The sequence below is a fragment of the Heterocephalus glaber genome, unplaced genomic scaffold (genome assembly GCF_053883595.1).
Source record: "Heterocephalus glaber isolate CG9 unplaced genomic scaffold, H.glaber_assembly_v1.0 deba00001733, whole genome shotgun sequence".
NCBI lineage: Eukaryota > Metazoa > Chordata > Mammalia > Rodentia > Bathyergidae > Heterocephalus > Heterocephalus glaber.
This window is the reverse complement of record NW_028258444.1, coordinates 339475-346211: the sequence shown is the minus strand read 5'-3', so window position 1 is coordinate 346211 and position 6737 is coordinate 339475. Positions and strand designations below refer to the sequence as shown.

The window sequence follows — 6737 nt, the reverse complement described above, 5'->3', positions numbered from 1 at the left end:
ACATCTTTGAGAAATATACAGTAACTAAAAAAATCTCCATACTAGTGATATAATTTTTCCACACTATTTGATTTTTCAACCCTCAGTGCATGCACACAAATACACTCACATGGAGCATGAGAAAATTGTGTTTATAGTGTTTGTACTCATATAAGTAGAATATATTTTCATACCTAAAATTTAATCAATCTTCTTGATGCTATGATATAGATAGGGATGCTTTTGTTTACAGATAAAATGTAAAGCTGGAATTTGTTAGAAGATTTTCATGTTTTGTGTATGCAAGGATTGTGAAATAAAGGTAAACAGAAATACTGGAGATAAATATTATACACCTGGACTTGGAGTCATAAAATCATCCATCATCAGTTCCTGACTGGTATCTTCTTGGGCTCACAGGTTATGCTCTCCTGGGGTCAGAATGATAGAAAAATTGGCGGTCTAATGTGGAGCTATGGATATTGAAATCCCAGAGATTTAAAGACTATAGAATTCTGTATATAACAACCTGTCTCAACAGCCCTATCCTATCAGGTAAAATAATACAACAACTATACCTTCACTCAGAGATGATACTTCCTAAACAGGAGCCTCTTGATGTATTTAGTCTGTCTGCACTAAGGACAGATCTTCCATCTTCAATATCAAGGTGAATTGTGAACATTGTCTTTCTTGAAATCAACAAGGTAACACAATTCCCATGACTAATTATTTAAAAATGAGGGCAGTTGTGTTAATAGAATTTCATACCAGAAAATAGCCATGAGAAGACATGCATAAGATGATGACAGAAGAGACATTCATGCCTCTACTATCAACTCTTTTTGACATATTCACAAACGTTCTCACTCTTCTAGTCTCATACAATCTACAGTGACAGGGTCTATTTCCTTCTGAGCAGAATTGTGGACAATTTCCAATATGTTGGCACTACTGAAATGTTCTTACATGCAATTTAATTCTTGTTTTGGTGTTGTTGAAGATGTTTGTTTAGGGTGTTAATGGCTAGGCCTGTCATAAAAAGGAGTAGAGTTTGGGTAGCTTAACAACAGAAATTCACTATCTCACAGTTCTGAAATCTACAATTCCAAAGATCATGGTTGTCACAGACTGATTTTATCATAACTTTCCAAATGTGGCTGCTGCTGGTCATGTACATACTCTGCATTTACCTGTAACTTCTAGCAGATTTATCACCAACATGGAAGCTGTAAATCAAACAGATCTCACAGAATTCAATCTCCTGGGGGTGACAGATGATCCAGAACTGCAGCCACTCATCTTCAGCCTCTTCCTATCTATATACTTGGTCACTGTCTTGGGGAATCTGCTCATCATCTTATTTGTCAGCTCTGGGTCCCACCTGCACATGCCTATGTACTTCTTCCTCACCAATCTGTCTTTTAACATATGTTTCAGCACAAGCACAATGCCAAAGATGCTGGTGAACATCCAAACATGGTATCAGATCATCACTTACACAGACTGCTTCATTCAGGCTGGTTTTGTACTAGGTTTTGCATTCTTAGAGAATTTTCTCCTAGCAGTAATGGCCTATATGAGCTATGCAGCCATTTGCCCTCCACTAAGATACACAGTCACCATGAACCTCCATTTATGTGTTTGGCTTGTTCTAGTCTCCTTGTTAATTAGCATGGCAGACTCTGCCAGACACTCTGATGGTGCTGTGGCTGTCCTTCTGCACAGACCTGGAAATCCTCCATTTCTTCTGTGAATTTGCTCAGGTGATCAAACTTGCCTGTTCTGATACTGTTTTTGATAACATCCTGATATACAGTTCATGTTGCATATGTGGTGGTATTCCACTCTCTGGAATTATATACTCTTATATTCACATTGTGTCCTTTGTTTTGATGATGTCATCATCAGGAAGAAAGTATAATTTATTTTCTTCATGTGGCTCTCACCTGTTGTCTCTTTGTTCTATGGAACGTGATTGGAGGTGTACATTAGCTCTTCAGTGACTGATTGACCCAGGAAGACCGCAGTGGGTTCAGTGATGTACTCTGTGTTCCCTCAAATGCTGAACTCCTTTATCTATATCCCGAGGAGCAAAGACATTAAGGAAGCCTTGAAGAGACTCTTCACTAGGATAGCTTCTCTTCTGATATGTCATTGACCTTGGACTTGAGTTCCTAGATTAATTCTCAAGGACAAGATTTCTGGTGACCTAGAATGTTTCACATTATGCCCTACTCGAAAACTCACTATCATTTTTTCTTCTAGCTGTACAACAAATTACTGTGATTTTCCAAACATAAATCACAAAAGTAGGGCCTGAAGAAGGGGTCTTAGTTTTATCAAATTTTGCTGTTGTGGCAAACTACTGGAAAAAGGCAAGTTGGAGAAAGTACATAGGGCCATAACAATGCTGAAGCAAAACTGAGGTAATATCTAGAGTATAACTCCTACCTCATTATAGCTCCCACCTTATTAATTATAGCCTAGAGTTAGTCCTACTTAGACAAGGCCGGAGGACACATAGCTTGTGAAGCACTTACTTAGAATGTTTATTGGCTGACTCTATACTTCTGTGGGAATTGTAGCACCAACCATATTCTGTGTCCTCATCTATAAAATTGGCAAAAATTGATGGTATCAGTTACTTGAAATGATTGTAAGACAGCTGAATCTCATTATCTTTCTTTCAGCCCTCATACAGGAAAAACTCTAAAGTTTTTACATTCTAATTATTAAGAAAGGAACTTTTTAAAGAACATGTGAGAAGAAAGAGTATCAGAGCAGAGTTGGATTTCCATCATCCAGTGCTTTGAGGGGTGACCTCTTTTGTGGACTCTTTCCCAGTCAGGCCACCTGATAAAAGCAGCAGAATCAGGTGCTGTATCTGAACATGATCCCATAAACAGAAAATGATAGTGCTGCTTTGGGTCAAATGATAAGTAACTTCTCCACTGGTCAACCAAACTGAATAACTGTAGTGGATTGAATGTTGACCTTTCAAATAAGTCCAGATGCTGCCCTACTAGTTTGTGGTTAACTTGTATAAAAATTCATGGATGCTGCTTGTTTAAGAAAAGGGGATTTGAGAGGGAGGGAAATTTTGCTGGTTTCTGTGGCTATTATGTGTAACTCCATGTTTCTTTATAAGCTAGACAGAAAATGTGGAAACATGGAAAAAGAAAGACATCATAACCATGGTGGGGGAAAGGAGATTGATGTAGCAAGTACTTAATTGCCAATATTTGATTATTTTCCCCTGTCATTTCAATAGGACTCTAATGTATTTTTACGACCAATGTACATTTTCCTTGTTCTTGTCAGCATTTAAATGTAATAAAAGTATTTCATATTTTAATGTTATCCTTAACGTATGCTTCAAACTTCATCATGTTGTAGTTATTCATTCATTTTCATGCTCCATATTTTTGTCATGTATTATGACATTAAAAATATGGTGAATTTCTGATGTTGATGAAATACTGGTATCTACTGTTTTCTGCTTTGTGAATAAAGTTGATTGAATATACTCTTCCTTGTCATTGGAAGAAATAAAAGAGGGAAATCTAGGGTAGAATTCCTGGTTATAGGAGATTAATATTTTACTTTTGGATACTTAGCAATAAATTTCCTAAGTGGTTGAAAAATTTTACAATTGCATTAGATATGTTTGATGCTGCATATGTTCCCCAAATAGTTACCATTATTCTGATAATGTAAGTTATAAAATAGTATTTAATTAATTTATAATTCTCTTAGGAAATTTAGAATCATTTCACATATTAGAGCCAATTTTCTCTTGTGAAATATGTGTTCATAATAACTATTCAAGTTTCTTACAATTTTTATTATTTCTTAATTGTTTTTATGTAATTTTAAGAGCAGCACTGGGTGAGTGTATATATATATAATATATATGTGTGTGTCTATATTAATATTAATATATATTATATTATATATTATATTATATATATTTATATATATTAAGCCCCATACCTTCACAGGCCATTTATTTTGGCTTCTGTCATGGCCTTTTTTGTGGGGGGGCTGGTAGTGACCCACAGGCCTTCTGCCATGCCCCTACAAGTCACATAGGCTTCAATTGATCTCACTTTTTAAAACATGCCAATAGTGGTGTAACTCTTTACGTGCTGCTGTGTTTACAGCCTGTTTTGTGCATAATCAATGGTGTGTTGCCCCACAGAGGGGAATGGAAAAAAAGAAGAATCGAGATATATCATGTGCAGGTACAAACTCCTTATGATGAATGTAATCATTATATCTAGAATGTGTCAATGAAAGTAATAAAAAAGAAAAACATTTTATGAAATATTCCTTTCCTATATTTTTTGAAAATTTTCTTTTAACCTTATAAATAACAAGGAATGAGTGGTTGTTAAAACTTGAATAAGAAACTGTTTAGTTCCATTTTTCCAGTGAATATATTTATAATTGATGACTTTAAATTATTACATGTGCTCAAGATGATTTTTTCCTTCTTTTATTTATTCCTGGTTATTGACCTTGCATCCAAGTAATCCCATATATTAGGCAAATGTTCTACTGATACACTATATTCTTAGCCATTTATTTATTTATTTATTTTTAATTATTTTTTTGGTACCGGGGATGGAACCGTGTTCTTGCACAGCAGGTGATGAAACCACTGAGCTAAATCCCTGGCCCCAAACAGGATTTTTTTTTTTTTTGGTACTGGGGATCGAACTTGGGTCCTTCCACTTGCGAGGCAGGCAGTGGAAACACAGCTACATCCTCGGCCATTCCTAGCCATTTATAATCTGAGAAGAATCTTTTTGACTTGCCCAGGGTAGCCTCACACTTACTAGTAGTTTTGCCTCATTCTCCATTGTAGCTGGAATTCCTCATGTCTGCCACCATATCTTGCTTATTTATTTATTCAATCATTTTTTAGACAGAAATATGTTGAGTTGTATATATCTAGACTAGACAAACACTTCTGCACAGAACCAATTCAATCTTGTCTTATATCAGACATATTTATTTAAAAAAATCATCTTTTTCACAGTCATAATTTCCTATTCAATTAGCTACTATGTCACTTCAGTTTTCTCTTTATAGTAAAACTGAGAGGGATCTCTATACTCAGTTTCTTGAATTCTCCTCCCATATTTTTCTGAGGTTCATCCAAACACACTTTGATCTGATTTCACATCCTACAGGTTCACAGTTGTCCTCATCAATCAGCTCTCAGGTCTCCTCTCTTGAATTCTGTTAACCACCACATGCTGTTTATTCATAAGGAAAACATTAAAAATCTACCCACCAACACAAGAATGAGCTTCACTGCATTCTTACTTTGAGGCTTTTCTGAAACTCCGTTGTCCAGGTCCACAGTACTTGAGCTAGAGAGTACTCAACTCTTGAATTCAATTGTATTTCTCAAATACAGAAACTTAGTTTCTGTTCATAGCAAACAATCTCCTCCAGCAACATTGAGTCTTGGCTGGAAAAATAAGTACTTTCTTCTCATGGCAATGTCTGTCATGCACTACAGCTTCTGACCATTCATCCTGTTATATATGAGTTCTACTTTGATACCTGGAGAACTTCATCTTTCTTTTCTGTAATGCCATTGGTGTTTTTGACTTTTACCTATTATTCATGGATTTTGACAGTTAATGGTGTAAAGATGATTAAGAAAGACTTTAGTAAGCCATCATCTCATAAACTGATTTTAAGTAATATATTATGAAAGATATACTTAAGATTACTTACAGAGAAACAGATCATGAAATGAATTGAAGACTATGAAATTACTGAAACCATTAATTATAAAAGGGTTTAAAATGTACATTAATATAGCATAACCAGTGAGTACTAAGAAGTAATCAAATTCTTGAAATAGAGACATCTGTGTTTTACTGCCTTTGGTGATTTTATACATGAACTAAAACCAAAATTTAAAACACAGAGCCATACTTTCAGCTCATGCTCTCCTAAGGTTAGTTAAAATGTACATTGAGAATGCTGTGACATTATTGGAAAATTACTCAAGCCTTTAATTGAGAAACAGTAGTGAGTTTTAAAGTATAGTCACAAGAGATCAATGGAAAGATGTTAAAATATTTTTCATTAAATATATAAAAATAAACTAAAAGTCTAGAACTATTAATGCATGTCCCGGCCCGCGGGTAAGTCAACGGAGACCCTAGAGGGGGAGTGAGAATGACAAAGGACAGGGGACACGAGAGATGGAGACAAGACAGGTTTCTGATCAAGTCTCGTTTATTGCGGAAGCTGCTACAACATATATACAGTAGGGCTAGAGGGGAGGAGCAAGAGGAGGGTACTGGGGCTACTTCCTTGTTGCCGGGTAGATTTGTAGCAGGCCCGGATATGTCTGTAAAAGGCACCCAAGAGTTCTAGCGGGGGGGCAAGGCCCCCCACAGGTCCTCCCTTTAAAATTATAATTATAAGAAAGGCGTCAGGAGAGCCAAGCCTGCGGGGGCTGAGCCTGTCTTGGGTCAGAGCAACATACGTGTCTGCACCGTGCACCTTACCCGTCATCGGTTAACCAGAGAATCAAGGCTCTGGCACCTGTCTTAGGTGGCACACGAGGGCTTTTTCATTGCATGGCACGCTTGCTCAGTTGCCCGTCATTGGCTTGCCAGCCCTCTCACCAGGTGGGGCGAGAACACTTCCCCATGGCAAGGACCTAATCGATGGTCTGACATTCATCCTGGTCAGCCATTGCCAATCTATTATAGTAGACCTGT

The 6737-nt window shown here is 36.7% G+C and overlaps 1 pseudogene; it reads left to right on the top strand.

Moving 5' to 3' along the window:
• The first annotated feature begins 1201 nt into the window (after positions 1-1201).
• LOC147821451 (olfactory receptor 7G2-like) lies at positions 1202-2140 on the top strand (annotated as a pseudogene).
• The last annotated feature ends 4597 nt before the right edge of the window (positions 2141-6737 follow it).